This window comes from Garra rufa, chromosome 2, assembly GCF_049309525.1.
Source record: "Garra rufa chromosome 2, GarRuf1.0, whole genome shotgun sequence".
NCBI classification, from domain to species: domain Eukaryota; kingdom Metazoa; phylum Chordata; class Actinopteri; order Cypriniformes; family Cyprinidae; genus Garra; species Garra rufa.
In genome coordinates, this window is record NC_133362.1 from 52,188,236 (window position 1) to 52,209,166 (window position 20,931).

The 20,931-nt window shown below is 41.1% G+C and overlaps 4 non-coding genes across 4 annotated transcripts; 1 reads left to right on the top strand and 3 right to left on the bottom strand.

Moving 5' to 3' along the window:
• Positions 1 to 1,065: 1,065 nt before the first annotated feature.
• Positions 1,066 to 1,280, bottom strand: LOC141326966 (small nucleolar RNA U3). The gene has a single exon (XR_012354295.1). It is a non-coding gene; the product is annotated as a small nucleolar RNA U3 (small nucleolar RNA).
• Positions 1,281 to 2,229: 949 nt separating this feature from the next.
• Positions 2,230 to 2,370, bottom strand: LOC141326995 (U4 spliceosomal RNA). The gene has a single exon (XR_012354319.1). It is a non-coding gene; the product is annotated as a U4 spliceosomal RNA (small nuclear RNA).
• Positions 2,371 to 2,862: 492 nt separating this feature from the next.
• trnas-gcu (transfer RNA serine (anticodon GCU)) lies at positions 2,863 to 2,944 on the top strand. Its single transcript has one exon. It is a non-coding gene; the product is annotated as a tRNA-Ser (tRNA).
• A 485-nt stretch (positions 2,945 to 3,429) lies between these two features.
• LOC141327095 (U4 spliceosomal RNA) lies at positions 3,430 to 3,569 on the bottom strand. Its single transcript, XR_012354412.1, has one exon. It is a non-coding gene; the product is annotated as a U4 spliceosomal RNA (small nuclear RNA).
• Positions 3,570 to 20,931: the final 17,362 nt, after the last annotated feature.

Sequence of the window (20,931 nt, forward strand, 5' to 3'; positions counted from 1 at the left end):
AGCGTATGGTTGAGATGTGATTTTCCACCAATTTGGGGCACCTTTCTTATGAAAATCAAGGATAAATCTATATAAGGATAAGGATAAATCTTCTATTTTTCGGTGGTCTTTTGAGACACTAGATTTATATGTCAATTCCAACATAACACCGACTGTTACGCAACAGTCCGGGATCGTTAATAGTTACGCCTCCAACATTTGCAGTGCCCAATCATCGGTAACGTCAGTACATCAGTAAAACAAGGCAAGCCAATGAAGGACACGGTTAGCTTAATGCAAGCACTAGCCTATTACATTGCAGTACAAAAGATATCACTTACCACATAAACAGAGAGATGACTGTGCTGATGATGGTGAATGATGGAGAAATAACTGCGCTGATGATGGCGAATGATTTACAGATCCAGAGTATCACCGAGAAGCAGCTGAACTTGTGTGGTAAGAAGAGCTCCCTCTGCATTATAACTTTACACAGAGCACATGGATCACAGTAATGAGACTAAAATGTCTGCGATTTAAAACGGCAGATTCAACAAACCACATATTAAAAGCGGCTAGAGCTCCTAATTAAATATATATTTTTATCAATGTGCCAGCTATAGAGATGAGCAGCTCTGTGAAACAGCCAATCGGAGCAGAGCTCATTAATATTCATGAAGCTTCCAAAAAAAGGCAATAACAGAGCATTTCATTCTAGGGACAAATCCTAGGGTTGTAAATGGTCTTGTAAAACGTTTCTGGAGATTGTTTGCCCTTTCCTATGCCAAATACCTTCTATGTAGATATCAAAGAACAAATTAAAATATTCTCTCAAATGCATTTTATGGCAACTTTAAGTTGATAGAACCAGCTGACATCTTATCCTGACATTCTGAATATCAAGGATGGTGACACCCACCAACAAAAATGTTAAAAAAAAAATAATAATAATAATTTAAAAAGTAGTTTCATCAGATATACACCAATTATGAGCTAAACAATTAATCACAAACAGAATCATATCTGATGTTCAATCAATCACAACTACTCACAAGAATTTTAATCTGATATTTACAATTTCCAAAGACCACTCTGATCATACTCTCTTCTTCTATGCTGCATAAATGCCACACAGAACATTCATCAATGGTGTGGAGCATATAAAATAAACCATACTCCACACCCGATTCACGCTCAGAAAAGAGTATCAAAGCTCATCATCGCAGTTTGGGAGACACTACGCTTTTGAAACACATTTCCTAGTTAGAAACTATAGAAATGATCCCTGAAAGTATAGTCTTGACCTCCATTTTGCAAAACCAGCGTAGGCGACTTCTGACACTTTGAGTCTTAAGAGATGGTGACAACCTAACAACAGAGATGAGAAAAGTTACATCTGAAACATCATTAGAGTCCTAAATTTTTTTTTTGTAATTTTAGTCGGATGCAGTTTTCATCTGCCCCCAAATTACACAGGCGAAACTGATGCTCTCGCGTTGTGCGAGACTGTCAGCCCGTCCCGTGGGTAGGGCTTAAAGCAGGCTTAGAGATTTCTTCTGTCAGTTTTGACCCAATCTGTTTTTGGGAAGCGCAGTTTGACCCAGCAGTGCGGGCCAACAACATGTTCTGTTTTGCCGCGTGAAGGCGGTTCAATGCTTTGGACAGCGTATGGTTGAGTCGTGTTTTTCCACCAATTTGGGGCACCTTTCTTATGGAAATCAAGGATGATTTCATGGGAAATGGCAAACTGGTGTAGCGTTTGGCTAATAAGCTAAAGCTACAAAGGATGTACCGGTGCCCAGTCGTCCAAGCAGAATCCACATTCGGCCATAATCGGAGGTTACTACTAACGTTCGATTGTGTCTCATAGGGAGTTTGGCGCAGGGCCTCAGTGGAAAACAGGCCCTCGGCGGCTGAAACAAAAGACGAAGAATGCATCCACATGCACATGAATCAGGAGTGTTAAATAAAGAAACCCAGCAAGATGACGAGGTGGTCCAGTGGTTAAGGCGGTGGAAGGCTAAGACATTGTGCTCGACACGCATTGGAAGCTTTAGCGCCACTGAGAGCTCACCGGACCAGACAGGACCAACCTGTTTACGATGGGTAACGGTGATCTGTAATTGCGCTGCAGTTTAACGATACCTGTCTTGAGAACATATTGACAAAACAACAAGGCTTCTGCCTCTGGCGCTCTCTAATCAGTAGACTGCTTTTTGGCGAGGAAAAAAAACTCAACAAAACTCTAAGCCTCCAGAGAGGCTAGCAAAAATTGCCAAAGCTAACTGTATTTCAAGTCATCCTGGCGGGGTATTGGGTAAAGTTTTCAACCAGCAATGATCGCGCCTCGGATAAACCTCATAGGCTACAATATTGCCTCTGCGAAAGAATGCCAGCGACGGTCGTGACCTTTACGTGCACCTACGTGGATGTGAACCGACAAGGTGGCGGCAAGCTTTAAACATGACGCACAAACAGTCTCCTGGCACGGGTTGCTGCACCGTGTTTCCACGGAACAGATTAGAGGTGTGTAAATGACGGCTCATTCACTGTTCCCTCTGTGCTCAAAACAGCCTGCTGAATGCACTGTAGCAGCAGCTGAAAAGGTCCGCAGCATGGCCTGTCTCGGTCAGCAAGGGAATGGGGTGGCCAAGTGGTTAAAGCGATGGACTGCTAATCCATTGTGCTCTGTGCAATGGTTGGAATCCCAATCTTGTCGTTCGGTTCCTTTAGCACTGGACCTTAATCCAGGTCCTGGGGACCCCATGCTAAACATTTTGTGTGTCCTCCTTATCTAACACACTCAGTTCAGTTCTTAGAGTTCTCTACTAATGAACTGATGATCTGAATCAGGAGTGCTAAATAAAAAATGCCACATGAAATGACGAGGTGGCCGAGTGGTTAAGGCGATGGACTGCTAATCCATTGTGCTCTGCACGCATGGGTTCGAATCCCATCCTCGTCGTTCGGCTCCTTTAGCAGTAGTCCTGAGTACCCCACTCTGCACTTTTTGAGTGTCCTCCTTATCTGACACACTCAGTTCAGCTCACTGAGAGCTCTACTAATGAGCTGATGGTCTGAATCGGGAGTGTTAAATAAAAGGACCACGGAAAGTGACGAGGTGGTCGAGTGGTTAAGGCGATGCAAGGCTAATCCGTTGTGCTCGGCACACCTTGGTTTGTGTGGGTTTGAATCCCATCCTCTTCATTTGATGATTTAGCACCACTGAGAGCCTACTAGAACAGACAGGCCCAACCTGTTTACGATGGGTAGCGGTGAGCTATAATTGTGCTGTAGTTTAATGATACCTGCAGCGAAGTCTTGAGAACATATTGACAAAACAACAAATCTTCTGGCTCCGGCACACTATGATCTGTAGACACCTCTTTGACGAGGACCATTGACCAGCCACTCCAACAAAACAAAGCAAAACTATCTTTTTCAAGAAGCGTCCAGAGAGACCGACAAAAACTGTTGAAGCTGACTGTATTTCAAATCATCCCGATAGGATATCGGGGAAAGTTTTCAACCAGCAATGATCACACCTCAGATAAACCACACTAGCTACAACATTGCCTCTGCGATAGAATACCGGTGACGGTCGTGACCTTTTCTTGCAGCTACGTGGATGTGATCCGACAAGGTGATAGCAAGCTGGATGAGCCCCAGAGACAGATCATCAGTGAAGACCTCTTCACCTAGACGGCCATCGACGCAAGACTGTGAAAACCAGATCCTCTTCAATCTGACACTGTGGCAACATAGAACTTTTGCATCTACATTAAAATTAGTCTGTTTGTTCTTATTCTGAGGTCACCGTAGCCGCCAGATCCATTCTGTATTCCGATCAGATGGTCACTGCAGTCCCCCGGATCCAGTCCGTACCAAGAGCAGATGGTGGATCAGCACCTTCAGCCGAATGTCAGCGGATACCATGTCAACTAGATGAGCCCCAGAGACAGATCATCAGTAAAGAATGAATCCACATGCCACAGCAAACTCGAGCTGGTGAAAATGTTCATCAAACACCCGCCGCTGACTTCTTTTAAAAGAAGCCAGCTTATTGAAGGTGCACAGGATAAACGCCCTGAGAAAGCTGTGCCTCGCAACCCTAAGAACGGCATAGGCGTTAGTGGACACCTGACGCGCGTGCAAAACACCAGCATTTCACACGTCCCTGGGTGGGCTCGAACCACCAACCTTTCGGTTAACAGCCGAACGCGCTAACCGATTGCGCCAAAGCTGGAGAACAATAGTCTGTTAAGGGGGGGGGGGGAAGAAAAGGAAGGAGGAGGAAGGAGGGGGAAAAAGAGAAAAAGAAAGAAAAGAGAGAGAAAAAAGGAAAAAATGAGGAGAAAAGAAATGATCACAGGCTTCCCAGTTCATATTACACTGTTGCCATACATTGAAGTATTTACTGAATCCTTTATTTATCAGTACTTATCACATAAATGATGTCCAAATGAATTAAATTATTATTACAAATGACAAATTAATATTTTATTAGATTTATATGGCAATTTACTATGCTTCAGTATTTGTATTTCATCTTTGAAGGCATCTCTTTGTGCCAATTTTATGAGCGTGATGCTTGCATTTCTCATGTCTTCAACATTTATGGGTTTAACTTTCTTGTCTCTCGCTAGTTGCTGGATACGAGCGACAACTTTCAATGCAGTGTGCCATTTCGACAATCTACTGAATCTCTCTAGAAAATGATCATCATCATTTGCTACATTTGTTTGTAGCACTTGTGTTGTCCTGATTTCAGGATCGCCAACCAGAAGCTCAGGAGTTGTCTTTGCTGTGACAATTTCTCTTTCCCAGAGAAACTTCGTTCCAGTGAGCCAATTTGAAGTGATCAGCTCTGACACCTTGAGGCCCCTGGAAGCGTGATCTGCAGGATTTTGTTCGGTGTCTATGTAGTGCCACTGTGCAGGGTTAGTCGCCTCTCTAATTCTTTGGACTCTATTCGCTACAAAAACGTGAAATCTACGGGCTTCATTGTTAATGTAGCCTAAGACTACCTTTGAATCAGTCCAGAAATATTCTTGGTCAATTTTGAGCTCCAGCTCCTCCTTTAACATGCTACTGACTGCTGAAGAGATCACCGCAGCTGTTAACTCAAGCCTGGGTATAGTCACGATTTTGGTGGGCGCAACTCTTGCTTTGCCAATGACAAAAGAGCAGTGCACTTTATCTTCACTCAACACTCGAATATATGAGCACTGACCATAGCCATGGCTACTCGCATCTGAAAAGTGATGGAGTTCGATCCTCTGAACAGTCCCTAGGTGTTCAGGAGCAAAACATCTTGCTATCTGGAGATCGTGCAGGTTCTTCAATTCATTTAGCCAGCTACTCCATTGCGGCATTAACTCTCTGGGAAGTGGGTCATCCCACTCAATGCCCCTTTGGCACATTTCCTGTAGTACTTTCTTTCCTAATAGAAGGAAGGGAGCCAAGAATCCTAACGGATCAAACACAGATGCGACGGTTGAGAGGATTCCTCGCCGTGTTGCTGGTTTCTCATCCAGTGTTACTTTAAATGAAAAGGTGTCACTATTTACACTCCACTTTACTCCCAACACAGTCTGGACTGGGAATTCATTTGAACCAAGCTCCACATCCTGAATTTCGCTGGCTCGTTCACTGACAGGGACAGACTCCATAACCCTTTTGTTGTTCGAGATGAACTTGTGTAGGCGCAATTTCCCTTTTGCACACACATTTCGGGCTTCTTGGACAAGTTTGATAGCAGTGTCCACATTTTTCACACTAATGAGCCCATCATCAACGTAGAAATTAGTTTTGATGAAACTGGCTGCTGCAGGATACTCTCTTTCGTTTTGACATGCAAGATACTTCATTCCGTAATTCGCGCAGCCAGGAGATGATGCTGCTCCAAAAAGGTGGACTTTCATGCGATACTCCTTTGGCTCTGATCTTGTATCGCCATTTTCCCACCACAGGAACCGTAAGTAATCTCTGTCTTCCTGGCTTACATGGAACCTGTGAAACATCCTTTCCACATCACAGATAATGGTGATTGGATACTTGCGGAACCTGCAGAGTACGCCTGATTGTCCATTAGTGAGATCTGGTCCCGTTAGCAAGTGATCATTCAACGCCGTGCCACCATATTTAGCAGAGCAGTCGAACACAACTCTAATTTTCTCTGGCTTTCTAGGGTGATATACCCCCTGGTGAGGAATATACCAGACGTTTCCTACTTTGGGTTGGTGTTCAGCGCTCTCTGCATCACCATCCTTGAAGACACCTTCCATGAACTTTACATAATCATCCTTGAATTTCTGGTCTTTCTCAAATCTTCCTTTCAGACGCTTCAGTCGCACCAGAGCCAGCTGCTTATTTTCAGGTAACTGTGGGCGTGTCTTAAAGGGGAGGGGCATCTCAAGGTGTCCCTCTGAATTCTGATTAATTTTCTCATTTAGAAGTTGCGTGAACTGTATATCATCTTGTGATATGCTCCTTTCCCTTGGGCTTGTATCTCTAAAGTCTGATTCAAGGGCTCTGATGACTGAGGTAGGTGTCAGTATCGGGAGTTCCTTAACAGATACACGATGGCACAGGCCTGTAACTTCAGTCGACTTGGCAAACTGCGGTGGACAGCCAACTATGCTCCAACCCAAGTCTGTCTTGACTGCAAATGGTTCTTCATCACCTCCTGTGATGACTTGGCGTGGTGCCAAAGCTCTTGAGCAATCATAACCTATCAAGAGTCCGACCTTACAATTCAGCAGCGTTGGAATTTCCTGAGCAATTTCATTCAGATGACTCCACCCAGCAGGCACAGGACGTCAACATGACGTCAGATTGACGTTGTACCCCAACCACTATGACGTCTATCAGACGTTGCATTTTGGTTGGAAATGAAAATCGGGTTGACGTCAGAACCCAACGTCAGGCCGACGTCAATGTCCAACGTTGGCTCGACGTTGGATTTTGGTCACTTTCCAACGCACAGAGGTGTAAAATCCAGGTTCCATGAGTAAAAGTCCTCCCCAGTTTTTCAATCACCTGGATTTTCTAATTAGCACAGTATTTCAACCAGAAGGACTGAGATTGGACCAAGTCATTCCTTTTGAGTCTCAAGCAAGTCTGAAGTAAAATCCCAAGCCCCTAAAGAGTTAAAGTTAATGAGATAACTGAATGATGATTGTGTTAGTGATGAACACCTGCTGTTAACAAGCAGCATCATTGAAGAAAAGAGAAACACAAGAACTACAACTGACTTGAATCAACTGAACAAAACATTTCATCTCTCAAAATCTGATTAAACATCTCCACAAACAGCATCACCAGCTTCACTCATTACTAACCAGGTTGACTTTATTTCATGTCTGCAGAATCTCTTATTGAGAATTATAAGAGGTTTAGATGTTGATGTTTTATTGGTCAAGAAAAAAAAAAAAAAAAAAAAAAAAAAAAAAAACACAATGTCACCATAATTGTGGTCAAGGGTTGCTTTAGTTTGTCTCTTGACTCTTGGAGTAACTTAGTAATTTCAGAAGTGAAGTAATTCCAATGCTGTTTTTCAGCAAACATTTGTGTGTTGAATTGAAAGCGTACAGCAGCAGATGAGTTCACACTTTCCCCATATATCTAATTTAGATGAGCATCTTGAAGTTAGAGTTGTGACGTTCGCGAACGAACCGATTCTTTTGAACGGCTCATAAACATGAACGATGGGAGCCGAGTCGCGGCTGGAGGGGAGCCGTTCTTTCTGTCGTTCTTTTTTCCCATGCGTGTTTCACACAGATGCACACAAATTATTCCCGGATGGTCTACTACTTAATTTAAGATTACGAAGTGTGGATCAATGCACACTCCAACGGCTAAATTTGCCCACAACACATTGCCCGGTGAACGAGGATCCGATTAGGACTACAAACACGCATAAAAAATGTTAAAAAAACTACAAACATGGTGGTTAAGCGCGACCAACGGACAGGTAGAGAAAGGGGTTTTAGTGATAAATAATCAATGTGTAAACTAATAAAAAATATTTATTTAATGTTATCCATGGTATATTTAATGTGCAGAAACATTATGAACTTTTATAATGGTTTGGTCATTAACTTTAACTTTTTTTAACATTTACATCATTATGCATACACGAGAAAAGTTCTCGGCCTAAAAGACTCGTAGAAGAATGTGCCTCTTCATTTCTCTCTAATACGGTTGGAAATCAAATTAAACGAAATGTAGATGATATTAACTGACATGGCAATTTAAACAGTGACAGGATTTAGGTAACTAAGCAACAGACGAAGTAGTATGTCCCAAAGCTTGCCTACTATTCTGCTACATACTCAAAAGTATGTACTTTTTCTTCACAAAAAGAGTACATACTTTAAGGGCATAGTATAATTATGCGAACTGGGACGCAGCAACACACTTTGTACTAAAGGTAGATCCAAAATAGTGATGTCACTGTCTAAGCAGAGGGATGTTGTGCAACCCTATGGAATATACTAGTCCACACATGACAAATGTGACCCTGGACCACAAAACCAGTAATAAGGTTAAATTGTACAAAACTGAGATATATACATCGTATGAAAGCTCAATAAATAAGCTTTCTATTGATATATGGTTTGTTAGGATATGACAATATTTGGCCGAGATACATCTATTTGAAAATCTGGAATCTGAGGGTGCAAAAAAATCAAAATACTAAGAAAATCACCTTTAAAGTTCTCCAAATTAAGTTCTTAGCAATGCATATTACTAATCAAAAATTACATTTTGATATATTTTTAGTAGGAATTTTACAAAAATCTTCATGGAACATGATCTTTACTTAATTTACTAATGATTTTTGGCATAAAAGAAAAATCAATAATTTTGACCCATGCAATGTATTTTTGGCTATTGCTACAAATATACCCCAGCGACTTAAGACTGGTTTTGTGGTCCAAGGTCACAAATGAGGTAATAATCAATATTTCAGAATAATTCAAACTCAGATATTGGTGTGTGATATCTGAGTTTTAATTATTTGACTACAAATCTCACATCATCATTCCTCCCAGTGATTATTTCAAGGATAAACTGAGATGCCCCCAAGCTGGCTTCTTAAAACTGACTTAATATTTAAAAAAAGCCAAAAGAGCCGTTCTTTTGAACGGCTCTTTGAAAGGAACGGATCACAAAGATCCGGATCCCCTCAAAGAGCCATAAATCCCATCACTACTTGAAGTGGTCTCTCTCTTTGATTTATTGAGTTACATTTAGCTATTGTAGAACTGCAATAAAAAGAAACCTTATTAAACAAATGTCACTGCTTAAGTGTAGACAGAAAACCGCAACAGCTCAGGCTTTAAGACATGAACACTCATCATATGCTCCTCAACAGTGGTGACAATAATTATTCATACTGCAGTGCATGATGGGAGTGTTTACTATGCTTTTACCCAACATGCATTGCAGCATGAAGCGTTTTGTTGATTGTCACCATTGTTGAGATTCATATGCTGGTTCTTGATGTCTGTGTGTATCTAAGTGGTACAGATGTTAAAAAAATGTTTACGTTTTAAATTCGCTATAATTGTTAGAACAACACTAGAGGTGCATAACCTGCGGTAGTTTTGCAGATTTGGTAGTGCAAAACCTTAACATAAGAAGAAAAGAAAGTTATTTTGTGTGTGTTCAAATAAGCTCTTGATGATTATCTCATCATATAAAAACAGCTATTAGTTGCTCGCTGTACAGCTTTGATCTCACTGCTTTACAACACCAGATGCATTGTAACAGAGAGATATCTAATGCAAGAGTCAAGGGTCAGGAGCCCAACTAAAGCAAATACTGACCTCCACAATGGTCACATCATTTTAACCAATAAAACATCAACATCTGATACTCTATAATAACAACAGGTGTTCATCAATAATGCACAATCATCATTCAGTTATCTCAATAACTTTAACTCTTTGAGGACTTTTGCCTTGAGACTCAAAAGAAATGACTTGGTCCAATCTCTGTCCTCCTGGCTGAAAAACTGTGCTAATTAGCAAATCCAGGCGATTGGAACTAAATACTGGGGAGGACTTTTACTCACCGAACCTGGATTTTACACCTCTGACAACGCAACCTAAAAACAACCAAATATCAACGTCTAATGATGTTACAGCTTGACGTTGTGTGGACGTTACCACTATGACGTCTATCAGACGTTGGGTTTTGGTTGCCATACCTGAAGAATAAATGTCAGTATTTGACGTCAATATGACGTTGGTTTAAGATGTTGGCTCGACGTTGGATTTTGGTCACCTGACGTCACAACCTAAATCTAACCTAATATTAACGTCATATGACGTTGTGTGCCTGCTGGGCACCTTCTAGCGGTTTCCGGAGTAGGAATGTGGGAAAGTTCAAGTGGAATGAAGTCTCTGGTATAGGCAGGTGGCAAACTGATTAGGCCATGGGAGTGAAACCCCCTAACTCTGAGCCCACAAACTCTTTCACTTTGAACAATTGAATCCTTTCCCATCATTGTGGTAAGCTTTAACTTTACTGGCTCTGAAATCACCCCCATCCTCTCACACAACTCTTGATCCACAAAGGTGTTGCTGCTTTGCGTATCCAAAAGAGCGTAAACTAAGGTCTCTCTATCAGGAGTGGAAGTTGAAGAAATCCATACAGGCACTATCATTGATGTACTCCCACCATCTCTACTGTCTACGCAACAGGAAAGAGAAGATGTGTTTTGTTCAGCTTGCATTGTGTGCGAAACTGTTACTGCTGTAGAAGAAGGACGGTCTTCATGAAGTGGTGTTGGATGATGTTTCTTGCATATACTACAAGTAGCTTTATTCCTTCAGTCCTTTGAATTGTGTCCTTTCCTAAGACAGCCAAAACATAGGTTATTGTCTTATATGAACTTTCTCTTGTCCTCCACAGACTTACTGGTGAACGTTTGGCATTTGTGGATGGAGTGGCTCTCTCCACAACACCTGCACGTGACTGGGTTTGAACATGAAGGCAGAGTGTTAACTCTATTGGATCTGTTAGAATCAACTGAGTTGCTTACTCCAACACTGTATGATTTTGACACTATTCTTGATTTATCTGACGCTTTCACATTAGTGATGAACGCATTAGCCTTTGAGCGCTTGACTTCTCTAGATGGCTTTTCTTCAGAGAGCTTCAGGGCGTGAAAGGATGTTACAGGGTTGCATGCTATTTCTGCTTCCTGTGCCACAAAATCAGCAAACTCCTTGAAAGTAGGGTACTCTTCCGCTCGTTTCAGCTGCATTGTTACATGCCGATTCCAACGAGACGTCAGCCAATCAGGTAGTTTTTGTAGCATTTTCTGATTTTCTTCACAGTCGTTTAACACCTGAAGCCCTTTGATGTGTGGCATAGCATTGCTGCATGCTGTCATAAAATCACTGAATTGTCTCAATTTAACAGACTCTCTCGAACCAATCTTGGGCCAGTTATTCAGTTTTTCTCTGAACGCACGCTGAATTACAAATGGATGGCCATACCGAGAATTCAGTGCTTCCCATGCTTGATCATAGGCTTCGTCGTCTTTTCTGTAGAAGGTTCCTTCCAACACAGATTGTGCTTCACCGCTGACATACTTTTGTAGGTAGAACAACTTATCGGCTGGATTTGTGCATCGCCGTTCTATTAATGCCTTGAAACTTGTTCTCCACTCTAAGAACTTGAGTGGGTCCCCTGAGAAAACTAAGGGCTCAGGTGCAGGAAGTCTGCTGAGAACCATTGTGTCATGTAAGGCTTGTACTATTGATGCTTCACCATTAGTATGACTTGTCTGTTTCTCGTTATCTGTTTTGCATGCTTGTTCTTCTTTAATTTCCTTAGATGCTGCTTCTAGAGGACAATTGGCTACCTCAATGCTTGCTGCTATACTATCATTACAGAACTCACCCGAGTCAGCTTCTGAGTATAAGAAAGAGAGTCAACAGGGCCGCCCAACATGGAGAGTCTCATGCTCTACCGACTGAGCTAGCCGGGCTGGTCATGGTTTACTTCACTGGGTCGGACGCAGTTTTTATCGGCCCCCAAATTACACAGGAGAAACGGAGGCTCTTGCGTTGTGCGAGACTGGCTTAGAGCAGGCTTACAGTTTTCTTCTGTCAGTTTTGACCCAATCTGTTTTTGGGAAGCGCAGTTTGACCCAGCAGTGCGGGCCAACAACATGTTCTGTTTTGCCGCGTGAAGGCGGTTCAATGCTTTGGACAGCGTATGGTTGAGATGTGGTTTTCCACCAATTTGGGGCACCTTTCTTATGGAAATCAAGGTTAAATCTATATAAGGATAAGGATAAACCTTCTATTTTCGGTGGTCTTTTGCAAACACTAGATTTATATGTCAATTCCAACATAGGGAGTTTGACGTAGGGCCTCAGACTGCAGTGTTGAGGATGAGGTTCCAGTGTTACCACTTTTCCTGCCTAAACGAATCACAGGAGCACAGCTTGTAATGGACAGGATCTATTCCCCCTTGCAGCTCTTTCAGCTTATTTTACCAGCTCTGTGGTAGACACAATTGTAAAAAATACAAACGCCTTTGCAAGAATGATATCAGAGGCTGGAAAACGTTTCCTGTGGTTGCCTTTAAAAGCACAAGAATTTTATTCATACATTGCACTTGTGGTTTACATCGGGCTCCTTGGTGCCAAAAATATTGGTGATTACTGGTCGGGAAAAGAAATCTACCGCTTACCCTTCCCAAGATTGGTTATGTCCAGGTCCAGATTTCAGGCCATTTCCTGGAACCTGCATCTTTGTGATCCTGAGGGTGATCGAGAAAACACGCGAAAAAAGGGGACTCAAGCCTACGACAGACTTTTCAAAATCAAGCCCCTGTACGACAGAATCAACACAGCATGCAAAACTTGCTTCCATCCAGACAGACAGCTGGCAGTGGATGAAAGGATGGTGGATTGAAGTCATGTCAAGTTGGTGGATTCAAGTCATGTCAAGTCAAGTCAAGTCACCTTTATTTATATAGCCCTTTTAACAATACAGATTGTGTCAAAGCAACTGCACAGTATTTAAACAGCATCAATGTGTGTAATTAACGCATTATTAAATTTATTAGTAAATTTATTAGTACATAATCAATTTTCAGTAAAAGGCAGTTCATCAATGAATTCAGTGATATCATCGTCCTGTTCAGTTCAAATAATATACGATATCGCTGAAAAAATTTCCCCAACTATGAAAGCCAGAGGCAACAGCGGCAAGGAACCAAAACTCCACAGGTGACAGAAATGGAGAAAAAAACCTTGGGAGAAACTAGGCTCAGTCAGGGGACCAGTTCTCCTCTGGCCAGACGAAACCAACAGTTTGTACCAATGTCTGATTGTAGAGAACTCATCAGGATCCCGTGGTGTAGCACCGATGGCCGTCTAGTTTGGCGAGGTCTTCATTGATGATCCGTCTCTGGAGCTCATCTGTTTGACAACCTCGGCTATTAAAGTCATCTCCAGGTGGTGATCCATGATCTAAGCTGGGTACGGACTGGATCCGGGGGACTGCAATGACCATCTGATCTGGATACAGGCTGGGTCTGGCGGCTACGGGGACCTCGGAATAAGAATGAAACAGACTAATATTGCTCCTCCTGTGCAGGCCTGCTATTACAACCAACTTCCAGCATCCCTTCAGCTCAAGCTAGGCAATTTTTGGGGGTCACCTGGCTGCTGTCTTGCAATTATTAGCCTTTTTGGGGAGCGTTTATAGGGTTTGGGCCAAATTCCGAGCACGGACCCTCTCCCGGACAGCACGCCAGATACGCCTAACCTTTTGCTCAGTTTATTACCCGTAAGAGTGAACTTTTGAAAGAAAGACATGAAATTTTTGCACTAAACTCACTAGGTGAGTTTAAGTTGTAACAATACCCCACAGAGCGCCAAACTCACGCTATTTGAAATGGGAGATTTCTTTTTTTTTTATGAAAGAATGTATGAACGTAGTAAACTCACACACAGCCACCGTTTCCAAACCAAGTGTATTAGACAAATAATAATTACAAAGTGTCAGAGCAAGTTAAATTAGTGCAATACAATGGTGTGTGTGTGTGTGTGTGTGTATAGTCAATTCAAGATGAAAAATTCAAGATGAAATTGGATCCCATTAAACTCCTGTAGAAATGATCATACAGCAGATTTAGGCCTTGTCCTATAAGACAATCCTCTAAGACCATTCCTAATACAATCCTTGAGGAATGGATCCAAGATATGATTATTACCTTCCACCTTGAGCCGCCAATGTTGGTGGTAGAAGTGAGAAAGTAACTGACGTGTGCAAATTAAATCCATGCACACTGATGTTAAAATTCTAAGTGTCTTTCATTGTGCTTCAATCAAAAAAACAGTGCACTTTCTCTGAGCTCTATCTTCAATTCATGATATACAAATGTGAAGTTCTTACATTGGAGACAGAGCAAACACATTGTCCATAGTCCATTTCATTCCTTACATGTTTATGCAGTAAGCTCAGTCAAACACAATATAGCTAGTTGACACGGTAAAGTGTACCATGGACAAAACACAGTGCTCTAAAAGGTGTATTAGAATTTCTATCATTGTAAGAGCCCTGTATAGGATTCTTATTGTAATTCTTTAGGATTGTTTTGACAAGGGAACATTTTGCAGATTCTGAAAGGGGGATGTAAACTTTTGACATTAACTGTAATTGTAGTTGCAACAATGTGGTTCCCGAGAAACAAAGAGGTGTATTTTCGTAGAGTAATTTACAACAGCTTTGATTGTGGCCAATCAGAATCAAGGACCGGAACTCTCTGTTCTAGACAATTTGTTTGAAACACTGTCCATGCTAAGAGGATCTGTTAGGCTTCTCTTTATTGTGAATTTTCATGTGGTTGTCAAGGCTTCCTTTTTGACTGAAACTGTTTCCACACTGTTTGCATGTGTAAGGCTTCTCTCCAGTGTGAACTCTCATGTGAATGTTAAGGTTTCCTTTATCAGTGAAACTTTTTCCACACTGTTGGCATGAGTAAGGCTTCTCTTCAGTGTGAATTCTCATGTGCCTTTTAAGGTGTCCTTGTTGTTTGAAACTCTTTCCACACTGACAGCAAGTGAAAATACTCATAGTTCCTGTCTTTTGAGCTGTTTTTTGTTTAGAAATCTTTTCAGACTCTAAGGAACAAACAGATTTTTCTCCAGATACGAAATTATGAAGATTCTCAAACTGATCTTTCTCTTCAGTTTCATTCAGTACTTCTCTCTCCTCTTTCAGCGCTGTTAGGTCTAAGTTGGAAAAACAAAGGGATAAAAGTTAACCCCAGTTTAATGGCACAAAGCAGTTAACATCACAACATGTAGATACATATAACAGTAGTTCAAACCAATAAGTGTAAGTTACCAATAAGTTTTCCACAAAAAGTAATTTACCATTCTATCTTTTAGGCCTGGTCCACACTAATGCCTGTTTCACAAAGCCAAAGCCTTTTGGAAAATCTATTTGTGGCGGCCAGTTTTGATATTGTGGCAAGTCGTCACAAATTTATCCATGTATGGGAAACACCACTTAAGCCAACTCATCACCTTAACCTTAAGTTGGGCTAGAATTAAATTAATGCCAAAGCTCAGCTTTTGTTTTTCATGCCCCAGTTTGAGAACCACTGGTTTATACCGTTCACATCTTAAAATACAGTACCTTGGTGTAAGAATGACCCACCGCTCCACTCTGATGCCTCCTGAACAATGTTCATCTATTTATTTACTTGATTATATTGATATTATTTGAATTATTTTCTTCATTTCCTCTCTTTATCTGGTTATTTAGTTATATTTTGTTCCTTCTTCTTTCCCTTTTTCCTAATCTTCCTCCTTATTCCCTTTTTTAACTTTATACATTTACAAGATATCAAGGTGTACAACTTATGCACATTACAATCTTACACCTCACATAATTACATCAGAATTTAACTTCAATGTAAATGCTTTTGTTTTGGCTTATTTTGTGTTTGTTTTATTGTCAGACTTGCTTTATATTTTATTTATACTTATCTATATATGTATATATACACACACACACACACACACACACACACACACACACACACACACACACACACACACACACACACACACACACTTTATATTACAGCTCTTTTCTCCTATTTTGTACTGTTTTTCTGTATGTCCTACGTTGTCTTACCCTGGAAATCCAGAGGTCTCACGAGAGCACAATTTGAATTGTCTCTGCAAGACACTCTGGCATCGAGCAATGATGCAGGTTACTGTAATACGTAAGCAATTGTGGGAATCAATCAAATCGGTGTATCTGATGTAGGCGGGCCAGAGGCGAGCTAAACTGATGATGACAGCGCTGCGACGTCCGAATCATGTAGTAAACTTTGAAAGATCGCTGTCGCTACAGATGAACAACAAGTTGTTTGAAACGGCTTTGGCCGCTACAATGAACGAGTTAGACTTGGCTTTCCATATAAAAGAGGAACAGAAAACCGAAAACTCGAATCGTTCCTTTGCAAGAAGGACGTTTTTGCTGTTTTGCCGACATCTATCAGTTCACGAGTTCACGCTTACATATAATTAGCCGGAGAATAGTAGTGCATGTTTGGCGTGCTGTCCGGTGAAGGGCTCCGAGCTCGGGAGTGGCCCGAACCCAGAGTACGTTACCCTCCAATAGGAGTAGCGAGAACTCAGAGTGATGAGATGGGGTTGGTGGAGGGTTACTGATAAACCATCGAGTGAATTGAGGTGAGTCAGCTGTATTTAAACCTATGGCGCTGATTGACTTGTGATGTTTACGCTAAGCATCTGACACCTTCTCCTGAACTTTGTTAATGAAACATTATTTAGCTCTGCTGGTAGCTAAGCCTGTATTGTTGTGATTGGTCGTGGCGTTATCCAATTGCGTGCAGTTAGAGTTTCAAATGCACGCTTGGTGCCGCCCCTCGAATTAGGCAGTTTTCATTGCTCGATCCCAGACCCTTAATCTTAATAGATTAGGGTCTGGATTTTTCCAGGGTAACGTTGTCTTGTTCTACAAGAAAAAGGGAAATGAAATGATCTTACTAGAAGAAATGCATGAAAAAGTGTAATCTGTTCCATTTGAATAAGCGAATTTAACGCTTTCTGACATTTCAGTGTTGTAGGATTACAAATTTATAAAAGGTTAAACATAGATTCCAATATAACTGCCTAAACAGAAAAGTAAGGTATATTGTGATTTCTAAGAGCAGACAAACCAGACCCTGAGACAGGAACCTTATGTCTTTAAGCAGTTCCTGAACATCTGGCAGGTTTCTCTTAGTAAGTGTGAAATCTAAGCTCAAAGTACAACTGTGTCCTTTTGTTTATTCCCTTTGCATTTGAATGCTAGATAGATCAAAGCCGGGAAAATCCTACTTGGCTGACTATCTGTACTGCATTTGCATGCTTTGTTTAGATTGACTCCACCTCTATGTTTTCCTCTCCCCCTGGAAAGGTATATAAACTGTAATGTATATGCCTTAGTAGACGACTTTTTGATGACTGCAGCAACGAACAGCTAGGATCTCAATAAAGAGAAACTTCTGCTTCAAGATATCCAAAACGTCTCCTGGTCTCTGAGAAAAGTTCACAACAGTTTTGGTGCCGTGACCCGGATAGAGCTTCTTACCAGACATCGTTCCTGACTGAAATCCAGAACCTTTTTTCAGCTCAACAACGATTTTGTGAGTATAACTCTATCGAAAAGAACCGCTAAAGACCAGTACATATAGTAATCCTCTGCGCCGCCAGAGAAGTGTTAACAAACAAGCTGCAGGGTTTGGTTAACAAACTAGTTTATCCTCTGTTTATTCAGGGAAGGTTAACTACAGCTATTACAGTTTAGTTAACTAAGTTACCCTCTAAAGTTGTTCTTTTAGAGAAGAGTTGTTTATCCTCTGTTCACCCAGGGAAGTTTAGCATTACGTGCTAAAATTGTTTATCCTCTGTTTCATGGCAAATCCTCTGTTTTAAGCAGGGAAGTTTAGCATTAAAGTGCTAAAATTTGTTATCCTCTGTTTTGGCAGAGAAGTTTAGCATAATGTGCTAGTAGTTTGTGTTGTCCTCTGTTAATTCAGGGAAGGTTAACAATAGTTGATCTGTGTTAACAAGCGTACCCTTTGTTGATCAGAGAAGTTTTAGTGTTGTGATTGCGTGGTAGCAAAGAAACTTGAAAAATGGTTAGAAAGAATGCTAGGCTAATTCCAACCACAGAGAAAGGTGGACTAGCTACGCCATTATGGACAGACGATGAGTTTAAATCATTGTTAGGAGAGCATATGGACTCAATAGTGACTGAGTCAGTAAAATTTGATTTGACAAAGAAATTTGGTATTGATCCAGATAAAGTTTGGTCAATTGAAGAATGCAAAAAGGTACTCGGAACATGTATCCGAAAGAAAAACCTAAAAGGCATTATCTGCTGCCACAGAGAATTTACACTATCGTTAGCACAAGAACAAGCTCAGTGTATCACTAAGTTGAAAGAACAAAACCAACAGCTGCACACTAGATTGTCCCGTTTCACTAAAAAGGTGGGCTATAACCAGGCTTCAACCAAAAGTGATTCAAAAGACCAACAGTCAGATGAAAGCTATCCTGACTTACAGTCTTCATGTAGACCAGAAGACAGTAGCAATACTGTAACAATGGAGAAAGATGCAGTGAATTCAGTGAAGGTATGTGGTGCTAGGAGAAGATCTCAGGGAATTGAGAAAATTGAAGGTGTTTCTCCAAACTCTTTTGTTGTCCCAGTACAAATGGTTGCCAAAGCGCTAAGACCTAAAGACATAGAGAGATTGTCCCAGAGCTTACCTTCAGCACGCACACATTTTTCAGAATTTAGAAGAACATTGAACAGCAAAATGCGTCTTTATGACATGTCGTTAGCAGAAGTCACACAGCTGATGTCACAAATTCTAACTGAATCTGAATTCAACAGTTTTGAGTCTGCTGTTACTTCTGAACTACAACATGTCAGTAAAGGCGATTTGAGAGAAGGTGTTTTAAAAATTCTAAAGAATATCATAGGACCGAAAACAGACTGGTCCAGAATCACTAACTGTGTGCAAAAGAAGGATGAAACTGTAAGTGAGTACACTGAAAGGTTTTGTCAGTCAGCTGCAGCATACAGTGGAATAGCTGACACTCCAGAGAAGGTGCTAGATGATAAAGGACCACTAGCTCGTACATGGTTTGATGGCCTTTTAATTGAATATAGAAATGCACTGCCTTTCTTAGATCTCACATGGTCCAATAGAACCCTGCAAAGCAACTTGGACAGGTTAGCTACTTGGGAAAGAAACTCTGATGCTAAAGCCAGAGTAAAGATTGCAGCAGCTTCCTTTAAGTTGAAAAAAGAGAACCGACAGGAAAGTAAATGTCCTAAGAGAGAGGGTAGTTGTCATTACTGCGGTAAACCTGGACACTTGATGAAAGAATGCAGGAAAAACAAAAAATACGTAAAAGAAATGAACAATGTAAATCAGCTTTTACACAGTCTGCTAGCAATGCTAAAACAGCACCTCCCCACTACACCAAACTCACTGGGCAGCTTGCTGAGGTGCTAACCGTTAAGGCTGTGAATTCTTAATTACCCCAGTAATCTACAACAAAGATGAAAGACTCTTTGTTAACACAACAAAGGGAAGTTGAATATCACTCCCCCCAAATTTGGGGACACTTGGTTAAGAACACTCACAGCCATACCAGAATATTTTATTCAGTCACCCATCCTCTGTTATGATGTCTACCAGGACTGATGTTTAATTAGAGGACTGAAATGTAGTGATTGCATTGTTTTGGAAATACATGTATTTTTTGTTCTGCATTAGGAACTTATGTCTCACACTATACAGTGTGCACAACACTTAAAGGGACAGATTAGGACACACAAACCAGTGAGGAGCCCAGGAAAGAACCGAAGTGCAATAGGCCTCGGGGGCCAATCCTGCGGTGAACATTTCCTCATAGGTTTTTCCCCATTAGTACTTTCAATCCCCACCTCACTGGTCTATTAGGTGTCAAATTAAGATTAGGTTAAGAAAAAAAAAAAAAAACACTATACGATCACTAGAATTTTAATGTAATAAATAAAACCACTATACGATCAACAGAAGTCTAAAAATGTCTATGCATGAATACTGCTGGTCTGCTGTTTCTTTGTTTTCTTGTGTTTCAGGTATGTGTATGCCAAGTCATCTTCATAAGAGAAACCCTGGTGTGAAGCATCACTTCAGACATCCATGAACAAGCTTCATGAGGACAAAGAGTCATCTGAGTGAATCTACGTGGGAAACAGACTACAGAAAACAGACAGCTTCACAGCTATTCAGGCGCCATAGACTTCAAGACTTCCACTCTTACGCTACATGATTTTCTGTGACATCATGTAGTTTGTACGACATTTTATGTGTCAACAGTTATGGTTCTGAAAAGAACTATTACACCTACGTAAATCTAGGACAAGACACAGAATAAGTTGTATGTGCCTGTAACTTTTTGAAGTTACATGACTGCAAGATGGGGCTTATGTTAACCAACGTAGGCTATAGAATGGACTTATGAAAGTTTCAGAGAATCACATGAGAGAACTTCAGTCATCCATCAACATGATCAAGATTGCCATTCTAGTAATCACAATGAACATTGCAACAGAATAGAACAAGACATTCTTGATCTTTCAGCAAAATTACACCAGATGACTGAAAATAGTTCTTCATGGTTTGGAAACTTGTTAGGGAAACCCTGGCTGTGGATCAAGGAAATAGCAGTTCTGCTATTGATTCTCCTACTGGTGTACTATATATGCGTCCACAGTATCAAGTGTTTCATTCAGCAAATGACCCACGACCATCACAAGGAAATGACTGGTCCAACCAGAAAAGACTATTACCCGTAAGAACTTAACGGGCCCTAGCTGCATGTTGGTT